We start from the raw sequence: 12,938 nt of genomic DNA, 5'->3' as shown, positions 1-12,938 counted from the left end.
TGTTATCGTTGCAGTCTGTCATTGGCACTTTATCCGATGGAATTATTGATCCAGAAAATTTTTTGGGAATTGTGCCCAAAATGCCAGCGTGACCTCTTCACGGCGGAGAAGGAAAAGGTCAAATTCAAAGCCGTTTCCCTCCGCGGGGATGAGGAAAAAAAGAGGTGAAGATGAAAAGGTGCAGGGAAGAGCGTCTGCGGCGAGAAGGACAAAGCCCCTGTGAACCAGCTGACTTTGAAGTGACATCAGAGACAGAGAGAGGGAGAGAGGGAGGAGAGGAGAGGGGAGAGAGGGGGAGAGAGAGGGAGGAGAGAAGAGAGGGGAGAGAGAAGAGGGAGGAGAGAGAGGGAGGAGAGAAGAGAGGGGAGAGAGAAGAGGGAGGAGAGAGAGGGAGGAGAGAAGAGAGGGGAGAGAAGAGAGAGGGAGGAGAGAAGAGAGGGGGGACGATAGAGGAAGAGAAGAGAGGGAGAGAGGGAGGGAGGAGAGGGGAAGGGAAGAGGGAGGAGAGGGGAAGGGGAGAGGGAGGAGAGAAGAGAGGGGGGACGATAGAGGAAGAGAAGAGAGGGAGAGAGGGAGGGAGGAGAGGGGAAGGGAAGAGGGAGGAGAGGGGAAGGGGAGAGGGAGGAGAGAAGAGGGAGGAGAGAAGAGAGGGGGAGAGGGAGGAGAGAAGAGAGGGGGAGAGGGAGGAGAGGGGGAGGGAAGAGGGAGGAGAGAAGAGGGAGGAGAGAAGAGGGGGGGAGAGGGAGGAGAGAAGAGAGGGGGGACGATAGAGGAAGAGAAGAGAGGGAGAGAGGGAGGGAGGAGAGGGGAAGGGAAGAGGGAGGAGAGGGGAAGGGGAGAGGGAGGAGAGAAGAGGGAGGAGAGAAGAGAGGGAGGAGAGAAGAGAGGGGGAGAGGGAGGAGAGGGGGAGGGAAGAGGGAGGAGAGAAGAGGGAGGAGAGAAGAGAGGGGGGACGATAGAGGAAGAGAAGAGAGGGAGAGAGGGAGGGAGGGAGGAGAGGGGAAGGGAAGAGGGAGGAGAGGGGAAGGGGAGAGGGAGGAGAGAAGAGGGAGGAGAGAAGAGAGGGGGAGAGGGAGGAGAGAAGAGAGGGGGAGAGGGAGGAGAGGGGGAGGGAAGAGGGAGGAGAGAAGAGGGAGGAGAGAAGAGAGGGGGAGAGGGAGGAGAGAAGAGAGGGGGAGAGGGAGGAGAGGGGGAGAGGGAGGAGAGAAGAGGGAGGAGAGAAGAGGGGGGAGAGAAGAGAGAGGGAGGAGAGAAGAGAGGGGAGAGAAGAGAGAGGGAGGAGAGAAGAGAGGGGAGAGAAGAGAGAGGGAGGAGAGAAGAGAGGGGGAGAGGGAGGAGAGGGGGAGGGAAGAGGGAGGAAAGAAGAAAGGGGGACGATAGAGGAAGAGAAGAGAGAGAAGAGAGGGAGGGAGATAAGAGAGGAGGACAAGAGAAGAGAGGGAGAGTGATAGAGGAAGCAGGAGAGAAGAGAGAGGAGAAGAGAGAAGGAGGGACAGAGAGAAGAGAGGAGGGGTGATAGAGGAAGAGAAGAGGAGGAGAGAAAAGAAGAGAATAAAAAGAGGAGTGAAGAGGACGCCCTCTTGCCCGGCTCTGTCTGACAATGGCCCTGCATTTTCAATTTAATTCTCTTCTAATCCAGTTTGTCTTTGTAAAGCCCAAAGTCACAGCTGCAGTTTCCTTCAGAACAGTTAAAGCTCCACAGAGTTCTGACCTCTCTGGACACCAAGATTCCACACTCCAATATTACACATTTTACACATTTTTACACATTTTACACATTTTTACACATTTTGCTGTAGCAGCCTTTGTGTTTTTTACCCGCTCTGAAAAAGCCGCCCAATTCTGGCATCGCCCGATCTCGTTACAAGGGTAAATATTTAATTCCACGTCCAGGGCCCCTCGAGTCCCACCTGGACTGAACATACTCATGAACACGCGCTAATGCAGTGCAAATATGAACTTCAATGCTACGTGTTAGCATGTGTTAGCAACTGTGACGACGCTCGCTCGCTCAAAAAAAAAAAATACACCATTCCATGCCACTAATGACACGTTCTTCCTCAGGCGACCGCCCCCCCCCGAGCGTTGTCGACCGCAGTTTGCAGTTATCGACTTTTTGCAATTAAAACGGTGTTCAGAAATTAGCTTCGATCCGCTAGCTCGACGGTTCCGGACACACGATCCGGGCAGAACGCTCCGAACATGTGTTTGTCCGCGGCGGCTCCGGGACTGAAACGTGAGTCCGGCAGCAGATGTCCCGCGCCCGCCGTCCCACCCTACCGCCCCCCTCGCCCTCCCGCCCCGCTCGCCAAAACAGAGAAACGTGTGAAATGTGCGGGAGGTGAGAGCGCCCCCTGCTGTCGGTGCGAGGTCATAGTCAGCAGCATCAGACTGTTTACGACGGTGACAGGAAATGTTCAGCGTCTGGACGAACAATCTGCTAAATATGTTAAAATTAAATGAGGAAAAAGAGGGGAATTTTGTTTTGACGGCGAGGAACGGGAAAATGTACCTGTTAAATCACATGTTTGGAAGGAATTCTGTCGGGAGAAGTGCACATTACTCACAGGGAGGGGCCGAGCGCTGTGGTCATGGCGTGTTCTGGGACTGACCCGTCGCACAAAAACACTTGGATGGAAATGAACGGATCATCGCAGACTTTTTTTGACACCGCCATCTTGGGCCTTAAAACTCCTGCCGTGGACAATATGGATGGATACCTTTGGAACATGCTTCTGCCGGGAAAACGACACAAATCGCACGACTAAGGACTAAACCGACGTCATAAAAATCGCACACAGACTCACAATTTGGAAAGGGACAAATTTAACCCCCTTTTTTATTTATTTTTAATTATTATTAATATTTTTTATTTATTTTTGGTGTCTTTTCTGATAGTTTGTATGTTGCTATTGACTGACTGAAGACTAAACTGCAGGGTCGGCAGGTTTTGTTTACGTAAAAAGAGGAGATAATGTGTTGTTCTTGTGATATAGTCAAACTGTGATTTGGTTGTGATGCATCTTGGGCCTTAAAACTCCTGCCGTGGACAATATGGATGGATACATTACCTTTTGGTGCATTTTGCGGCTGAATCACTCAGAATGTTGCTTTTGAGGCAGTTTGAGTCGCTGCAGCGTAAATGAAGCGTGGAGATATTAGGTCTGCGTTACATCAGTATGTTTGTCCTTTAAGGCTGCGTTCACATTTTGACAGATGTGATTTTGGTTTGAATCCGGTTTAAAGCTGATGTGGACTTGGTTTGGTGCCGTTTAACTCCTGGTTTTGGCCTTGTCCATCTTTAGTTCCAGATTTAGCCGTTGTTTAGTCCCTAATGTCTACTAATGTCGGTCAGTTGGGCCAAATTGGGCCACATTTGGCCCCCGGCCATTATTTGGACACATATGCTCCGTTTACTCATAAGCAGAGTTTATTTATGAAAGGAAAAGTAGAGTTAAAATTAATGTGTTGATTGTTATTTGTTGTTTTTGGCCTGAAACACTGATAGATCCTGTTGTAAGGACAGTATTCTAGTCCTGGTTTAGTCCTGGTTTAGTCCTGGTTTAGTCCTTCACCTGGTTTAGTCCAGGTTTAGTCCTTCACCTGGTTTAGTCCTGGTTTAGTCCTGGTTTTGTCCTGGTTTAGTCCTTCGCCTGGTTTAGTCCTGGTTTAGTCTTTCACCTAGTTTAGTCTTGGTTTAGTCCTGCTCCTGGTTTAGTCTTGGTCCTGGTTTAATCCTGGTTTAGTCTTGGTCCTGGTTTAGTCCTGCCCCTGGTTTAGTCCTGGTTTAATCCTGGTCCTGGTTTAGTCCTGGTTTAGTCCTGCTTTAGTCCTGGTTTAGTCCTGGTTTAGTCCTGGTTTAATCCTGGTCCTGGTTTAGTCCTGGTTTAATCCTGGTCCTGGTTTAGTCCTGGTTTAGTCCTGCTTTAGTCCTGGTTTAGTCCTGGTTTAGTCCTGTTCCTGGTTTAATCCTGGTCCTGGTTTAGTCCTGGTTTAGTCCATGAAATAGTTAATAGTTTAAGATATTTTAGAATGCCATTGTCTGAACATGTTGTTTCTTGAGCACGACACATTTTCAGTCTGAATCTGGTCTTGTCTCTCTCTTGACCTGAAACAAAAGCTGGTTTATTCCCCAGACAAAGGGTCCAAACACGAGCAAAACGTCCCAGAGTCTAAACCAAAGATAAACCAGAGATAAACCAGGTCCAGGCTCCAGATGGTACTGAGCGAAGAAGACTCTACTGTAACTCGACAAACATTGCAGCTTTCATCCAGTTCTGTAAGGAAACACCACGGCTCTGCTCCAGCACAGAGCCACGAAGCCCCAGAGCCACGAAGCCCCAGAGCCACGAAGCCCCAGAGCCACGAAGCCCCAGAGCCACGAAGCCCCAGAGCCACGAAGCCCCAGAGAGCAACGAAGCCCTTGAGCCACGAAGCCCCAGAGCCACGAAGCCCCAGAGCCACAAAGCCCCAGAGCCACGAAGCCCCAGAGCCACGAAGCCCCAGAGCCACGAAGCCCCAGAGAGCAACGAAGCCCCTGAGCCACGAAGCCCCAGAGCCACGAAGCCCCAGAGCCACGAAGCCCCAGAGAGCAACGAAGCCCTTGAGCCACGAAGCCCCAGAGCCACGAAGCCCCAGAGCCACGAAGCCCCAGAGCCACGAAGCCCCAGAGAGCAACGAAGCCCCTGAGCCACGAAGCCCCAGAGCCACGAAGCCCCAGAGCCACGAAGCCCCAGAGCCACGAAGCCCCAGAGAGCAACAAAGCTCCTGAGAGATGAAGCCTCAGAGCCACGAAGCCCCAGAGCCACGAAGCCCCAGAGCCACGAAGCCCCAGAGAGCAACAAAGCCCCAGAGAGATGAAGCCCCAGAGAGCAACGAAGCCCCAGAGAGCAACGAAGCCCCAGAGAGATGAAGCCCCAGAGAGATGAAGCCGCAGAGAGATGAAGCCCCAGAGAGCAACGAAGCCCCAGAGAGATGAAGCCCCAGAGAGATGAAGCCCCAGAGAGATGAAGCCGCAGAGAGATGAAGCCCCAGAGAGCAACGAAGCCCCAGAGAGATGAAGCCCCAGAGAGCAACGAAGCCCTCAGCGCGACGAAGCCTCGGGAGATTATTTAAATGTCTTATTACTTAGATTAGATCTGATCATTTTGCTGTTTTAATATAATTTTAATTATCTAATAACTGCAATAATCTGATGATGATGATGATGATGATGATGATGATGATGATCATAATAATCATAATCATGATAATGATAGTAATAATAGTAATAATAATAATCAGATTTTGAGTGTGCGTTTAACTGCAGACAATGTCATAAAGGTCCAAAGGTCATAAAGCTGAAGTGGTGGTTCTAGATGATCAATGTTTTCTTATGGATTTCTGGGAATTGCTCTGGTTTATTGCCCTTTAGTCCTCGTGAGCTCCAGCTCCAACAGAACGTCTAATGCAGCTTTTTATTACTTTCATCATATCGAACCATCGCGTCCATCAAAAACACTGCAAATGTACGGGTAGAGTTTACTGCAAATTAAAACCAAAGAAAGATCATAACATTGCATTTCTTTTTTATAGGATACAAAGGGAAAACAAAAGAAAAAGAAAAAGACGGAGCGCAACAAGAAAAATAATCAAAAGCATCATAAAACACTTTTAAAAATCTAAAGAAATCCAATAAAATCCAATAAAATCACGGCACACATTATCCAACATTTTAGTCCAACGTTTGTCACATTTGTCCATTTTAAAATGTGTCTTTCTGTTTTATAAATGTTCAGATTGCTGTCATCTATCTTCTTTTTGTTGCTTCTTTTGCTGCAGCCTAATGTTCTCTCCACATGTATCCATCTCCATCTGCCGTTCACACTGCTGGAGTTTCACGTCCGACGCAGATTGTTTTAAAGTCGAACGGAATATCGGTGTTGAAGATCTCAGTATTTATGAACAAGAACAAACACGTGATAGTGAAGTCAAGTAAAAGAGTGAAAGCCGTATTTTCTGCACTGTAAGTCGCACCTTTTTTTTATAGTTTTGGCCGGGGTGCGACTTATACTTATATACTTATACTTATATGTGATGTTATTTGTTATTTTCACACTTTTTCATACTCCAGTGCAACTTCTGCGACTTATAGTCCAAAAAATACGGTATTAAAGTTTGTCTCATTTTGTCCATTGTTTTTTAAAGTCCTGAGGTTATTTTTCCCATTCCAGACGAAAAAGCAAGATTTATTTGGACACAAACACGTGGCGGAATCAAAGTGTTGAACAGAAATCTACAACAACTGATGCTTTTTAGTGTTTTTGTAAAGAACTGTTTCCATACGTAACATATACCGTATTGTCTGGACTATAAGTTGCACATTTTTTCATAGTTTTGGCCAGGGTGCGAAATTTATACTTATATACTTATACTCCAGAGTGACTTATATGTGATATTATTTGTTATTTTCTCACTTGCAACCCCATTTCATACTCCAGTGCGACTTATATATGTTTTTTTCTTCTCTATTATGTATTTTTTGGCTGGTGCAACTTTTACTCTGGAAAATACGGTATTTCCCACATTTTCCATGTTCTCGTCTCCTTGTCAGCGTTAAATGTGACCACGGAAGCTGTCGCGGTCATTTCCCAGTCCAGTTCTGCCCCGTCGAACTCCCTCAAACGCTTCGTCAGAAAAAGGATGCGTTTGTTGTCGGTCATCGCTGACCCGTGGAGGCGGCGGAGGTCGCTCACCGGATGCGGCGAAAAACGAGCGCGCCTCGTCACACCGACTGCAGTCTGCTGCGAGGAATGTGCGCTTGTTTGTTCAGCGGGGACGTTTCACCTCGACTGTGACCTCACGACGAAACAAGCGCTCTAAACGGAAGAGTCTGAAGTCAGAAGAGTGACACGAGTGACACTGAAAGTAGTATCGAAGCACTATTGAGCAACTAAAAATACAGAAATAGGACAAAAAAGAGAGAAAAAAGAGAAGAAAATAGAAAAAAATAAAGAAAAACAAAAGGAAAAGATGAATTAGAATGACACTGAAACTAGTATCCTTTTGAGCAACTAAAAAATACAGAAATAGGACAAAAAACAAAAAAAAACAAAAAAAGAGAAGGAAGAAAAAAAAGAGAAAAGAAAGAGAAGAAAAAAGAGAAGAAAAGAAGAAAAAAGACAAAAAAAGAAAAGATGAATTACACTGAAACAAGTATCGGAGCCCTTTTGAGCAACTAAAAAATACAGAAATTGGACAATAAACTAAACAAACAAAAAGAAAAACGAGAAGGAAGAAAAAAAGAAGAGAAAAAAGAAGAAAAAAGAAAAGATGAATTAGAATGACAATTAAACTAGTATCGAAGCCCTTTTGAGCAACTAAAAATACAGAAAGAGGACAAACAAAAAAATGAAAAAAGGAGAAAGAAGAAAAAAAAAAGAGAAAAAAAGAGAAAAAAGAACAAAAGAACAAAAAAGAACAAAAGTAGTAAGTATCGAACAAAAGTAGTAAGTATCGGAGCCCTTTAACCACTAAAAAATACAGAAATAGGACAAACATTTTCCTTTCCTGAATGTTTTTTGGAATAGTTTTGATCTGTGCCAGAACTAGTATAACAGCACTTTTTAAATGAAAGAAACAACTGTTATTTCATTATACATATTGTCTAAAATCCAGTGGCGGCTGGTGATACAAATTATAGGGGGGGCTATTTGACATGTTTTTGTTTTTAAATGTCCAAAATTAAAAAATTGAACATTGACTGTATGGATCATCACAGCCATTATTGCTGTATGGAAAGTTGTCATTTATAGCTTTCTTTCATGGGTTCTCTAAACAAAAGCATATTTTTATCAATAGAAGTTAAGCGATACTTAATGCTTAGCGTTAGCCTTATGCAAGTAATAAACAAAAAAAAACTGCTGTTTGTTGTCATGGTAACGTAGCACGGGGTTTGACTGATCACATGTGGCTCGGATTGATACGAAATCAGCCGCTTTCATTTCAACACGAATAAAGTCAGCAAACAGTTGAGCAGCTCATTCTGAGTCGTTTTGGACGTACCTTTTGTAACAGACGTCTGTAGATGCAGTTTTAAGACCTAAACATGGAAAACACGGCGTGTGTGGCACTTCCGCGTAGGCGCGCGCACATGCCTCAGTCTCTAACGTAAAAAGTGTAGCTCCATGGCGTAACTACTACGTTCAAAAGGGCGCTTTCTGGAGCGCCCCATAGTCGCTATTTTCCTATGGAGAAAACCATAGTGACGTAGTCACTTTTGATTGTGATTTGATTGGCTAAAAATCCCCATTGATTTTCTATGAGGCTCTGGGGCGCTATTCAAACCGCCCCACGGCTACGTAGAAAAGTGACGCAGACTGCGCCTGCAGCAGACCACACGCCGCGCAAACAAAGTATACATCTATATCTATTTATAGATATATATATATGGATACATATTATTATTTTACACATTTACACTAATAAGAATATAAGATATTTTTGAATAAATTATATTGTTTTTAGACACAAAAAAATTAACGTAGTTGGCAGATTGACAGTCAATCTGCCCCCTGTCAATTTGCCTGTGGCTCAAATATTAGCTTTAGAGTCAGTTTAATCCACTATTTTGGGTCAGACCTTCTTTAAAACTCTGGTTTGTATTAGTCCGACAACAGTCCTGTCTTTGGACCAGGTTTGATGCTACTTTGTGTATAAGTACCAGCTGTGTGTATAAGTACCAGCTCTGTGTATTTGCACTGGAAGACTGGTGGATACTTTGAAGGATACTTACATATACATGTGGCCCAGTGGCCTAATGGATAAGGCATCAGCCTCCGGAGCTGGGGATTGTGGGTTCAAGTCCCACCTGGGTCGCTTTGTCAGAGATTATACCTTTACAACAGTCATCCACGATGAAAAAAAGAGTTCTGTTTTTTTGAATAAAACATGAGCTCTTTTTGAAACACACGCGTCTCGTACTTAGATGTGAAATGACAACAACAGTTTAGACTTCAAACAGCTCAACTATTATTTGATCTACTTCTTTATGTGTGAATGTCATATTGTTGAAACATTCTGGAACAAAAAGACATTAAAAAAAGAATAAACGATACTAATACTTTAGTCCTAAACCAGGACTAAAGAAAGACCAAAATAAACCTAAACCAGGACTAAAGAACGACAAAAACAAACCTAAACCAGGACTAAAGAACGACCAAAACAAACCTAAACCAGGACTAAAGAACGACCAAAACAAACCTAAACCAGGACTAAAGAACGACCAAAATAAACCTAAACTAGGACTAAAGAAAGACCAGACCTAAACCAGGAGTAAAGAAAGACCAGACCTAAACCAGGAGTAAAGAAAGACCAGACCTAAACTAGAACTAAAGAAAGACCAAACCAGGACTAAACTATCTAAACATCTATTATTTTATCTACTTCTTTAAGTGTGAAAATGTCATATTGTTGAAACATTTTGGAACAAAAAGAAATCAAAAAAAGAACAAAAGATACTAATATTTGGCCTAATTCTTTTATTGGTCTTTTCCCCTTCATAAATCACATGTCAAATATTTAAAATACTTCCCCCAGGTCACATGGGTCAGTTGGAAGGTCACGGCGTCTCATGTTGGACGACCTTGGATTAGTTTATCTTCAGCGTTAACATCTGCGTCTCGTGTCCCTGAGTGTCTCCTGTAAACACGACATGTTCCTGAGCCGCAGATAAAGCCACGTGTGGCGAGAGCGGCGAGGGGAGCGAGGGCGGCGAGGGGGGCGACGGCGAGGGGAGCGGCGAGGGGAGCGGCGAGGGGAGCGGCGAGGGGGGCGACGGCGAGGGGAGCGGCGAGGGGAGTGGCGAGGGGAGTGGCGAGGGGAGTGGCGAGAGCGGCGAGGGGAGCGGCGAGGGGAGCGGCGAGAGCGGCGAGGGGGGCGAGAGCGGCGAGGGGAGCGGCGAGAGCGGCGAGGGGAGCGGCGAGAGCGGCGAGGGGAGCGGCGAGGGTGGCGAGGGCGGCAAGGGGAGCGGCGAGGGGAGTGGCGATAGCGGCGAGGGGAGCGGCGAGGGGAGCGGCGAGGGCGGTGAGTGCGGCGAGGGCAGCGAGAGCGGCAAGGGGAGCGGCGAGGGTGGCGAGGGCGGCGAGGGTGGCGAAGGGAGCGGCGAGAGCGGCGAGGGGAGTGGCGAGAGCGGCGAGGTTTCTGTGTTTTTGTCAGCGCGCGCAAGGAGGAAACGAGGGCAAATATTTGTGCTCACCGCCGAAAATGTTTGGGTTTCGAGAGTTTGAGTCCAAAGTCCAGGAAGTGAAAGTGTGAAACTGAAGCTGGAGCGAGAGCGAGAGCAGTGTGGGAATGTGTGGGACGCAGAAGGGGTCTAAAGGGACTAAAACAGGACTAAAACAGGACTAAAGAAAGACTAAAGCAGGACTAAAGAAAGACCAGACCTAAAGCAGGACTAAAGAAAGACCAGACCTAAACCAGGACTAAAGAAAGACCAGACCTAAACCAGGACTAAAGAAAGACCAGATCTAAACCAGGACTAAACAGGACAAAAGAAAGACCAAAACAAACCTAAACTAGGACTAAAGAAACCAGGACTAAACCAGGACTAAAGAAAGACCAGACCTAAACCAGGACTAAAGAAAGACCAGACCTAAACCAGGACTAAAGAAAGACCAGACCTAAACCAGGACTAAAGAAAGACAAAACCTAAACCAGGACAAAACCAGGACTAAAGAAAGACCAAACCAGATCTAAACCAGGACTAAAGAAAGACCAAAACAAACCTAAACTAGGTCTAAAGAACGACCAAAACAAACCTAAACCAGGACTAAATAAAGACCAAACCAGACCTAAACTAGGACTAAAGAACGACCAAAACAAACCTAAACCAGGACTAAAGAAAGACCAGACCACGACTAAACCAGGAATAAAGAAAGACTAGACCAAAACCAGGGCTAAAGAAAGACAAAACCTAAACCAGGACAAAACCAGGACTAAAGAAAGACCAAACCAGACCTAAACCAGGACTAAATAAAGACCAAACCAGACCTAAACTAGGACTAAAGAACGACCAAAACAAACCTAAACCAGGACTAAAGAAAGACCAAGCCAAGACTAAACCACGCTTTAATCAGAACAAATCCATTTTAACCCGTGTGTTGCGTGTTGATTGCAGGTTTTGATGATTGTGATTGGACAGGTTACATTTTTAAAACTATTTTTAAGGTATTGTTGGTGTCTTCGCCCGTGTGGCCTGTGGTTCTTCCTTTCCTCTGCTGCAAAAACACAATGCCTTCTGAGAAATTCAACCCACGAATCAAGGCCAAACTCCTTTCTTTCTCGTATGTTTCAACATCTTTAAATCCACGTAAACGCAGCACATTTTCAGTGTCAAGGTCGAAAGTCTTGTCAAATCAAGATCATTAAAGGAACACGTCGTCCTGCTCCGAATCGCCGTCTCCGGAGTTGTGTCTTCCGTCGAGATAACGCTGACCCACTTTACTCTGCAATCTGCAAAGTATCTGCAAAGTATCTGCTGACGTTTCCATTGAACTTATGTTCCTCATCCGAAAGAAGAAAGCGCTGGATAAATAAATATATGTCATACTTCAATCCCTCAAACCAGCTCTAAATCTCTGGAGACGGCGCTGAACCTTGAGCTGTTTTTGGGGGGAAATATTGACTCTGATTCGATACAAAGGAATATCGCTGGGTCTTTAAAACTCGAGAACCTCCGACAGATGTTCTTGGAGAAAAGTGGCAAAAAAAAGAGAAAGAAGAAAAAAAAGAGAAGAAAAGAGGGAAAAAATGAGAAAAAATAAAAGCAAAACATGAACTAGAATGACACTGAAACTAGTATCGGAGCCCTTTTGAGCAACTAGAAAATACAGAAAGAGGACAACAAAAAAGAAAATATAGCCGCAAGCGGCAATGATCGGCCCTCGCCACGCCGCCGCCACACCGCCGCCACGCCGCAAGAGGAGGGGGCGCTAACGCGCCCCAATTGTCCTTTTATTACGCCTACTGCTGAATCTGTGACGCTGTCACATCTTCTCCCCTTTGTTTTACCATCAAAAAGCTATTTTATTTTGAATTCTTGGCAAAATGTGCGGCTTTGCCGCACAGACACCGTGACTCTTTGAATGAAAATGTGGATAACTTTTGATGGTCCTGAAGATGAGTCTCACCAAATTTCAGGTTAATATGTCTAACGCCCTGGGAGGAGTTTGTGAAAGTCTAAAGTGTAAACATGTTCTGGCGATTTCCCCATTGGAATAACATGAAAGGTTTCGGTCATCGTTACGGCAACGCCATAACAATTATGACATGGGTCTCATTGACTTTTTTGATGGGGATGCCAAAATTGAGTTGTGTGTCAAATTTCATATAATTTCGCAAAACTAAACATTTAACCTCCATATAAAATCTGTAGGGGGCGCTGTGGCGCCAAATGAATTTATTTCACTTCAAGTAGGTTTAGGGCAAAGAGTTTAACAACTGATTCTAATTTGACGCAATTCGGACTTTATCTGCGCAAACGGCAGAAATTTTAAATATGGGAGATTTCTGAAATTCTAGCTACAGTTTGCGGCTTCGCCGCACAGAGACCGTGAGAGGTATCAATGTAATTTGGATAACTTTTGTTGTCCCACTCCTCAGTAGCATTTTCACCAAATTTCAGCTTTTTAGGGCCAACGCCCTGGGAGGAGTTCGTAAAAGTACGACGTTTGGAAAAACTCCGAAGTCATGTTTAGCCATTTTTGAAGCAATATGGCCGACATTTGGTTGGGCGGACGGGGTTGCCGTAATAATATTTTTTACTTCTCTTGTCACCATCTACCTCGGCGCCAAATTTCATGATTCTACGATCAGATTTTTTTTGGGTCATTTCCCATCTCTCAATGCATTTTTGGTACATTTGGGGGCGCTGACGCGCCAATTTTTTTTGTTTTAGAAAA

At 45.2% G+C, this 12,938-nt stretch overlaps 1 non-coding gene across 1 annotated transcript; it reads left to right on the top strand.

Moving 5' to 3' along the window:
- The first annotated feature begins 8,783 nt into the window (after positions 1–8,783).
- Positions 8,784–8,856, top strand: trnar-ccg (transfer RNA arginine (anticodon CCG)). Its single transcript has one exon. It is a non-coding gene; the product is annotated as a tRNA-Arg (tRNA).
- Positions 8,857–12,938: the final 4,082 nt, after the last annotated feature.

This window comes from Eucyclogobius newberryi, unplaced genomic scaffold (assembly GCF_026437365.1).
Source record: "Eucyclogobius newberryi isolate DKJ021-1_F unplaced genomic scaffold, fEucNew1.0.hap1 SCAF_21, whole genome shotgun sequence".
In the NCBI taxonomy this organism is placed as follows: Eukaryota; Metazoa; Chordata; class Actinopteri; order Gobiiformes; family Gobiidae; genus Eucyclogobius; species Eucyclogobius newberryi.
This window is presented reverse-complemented; position numbering and strand designations above follow the sequence as displayed.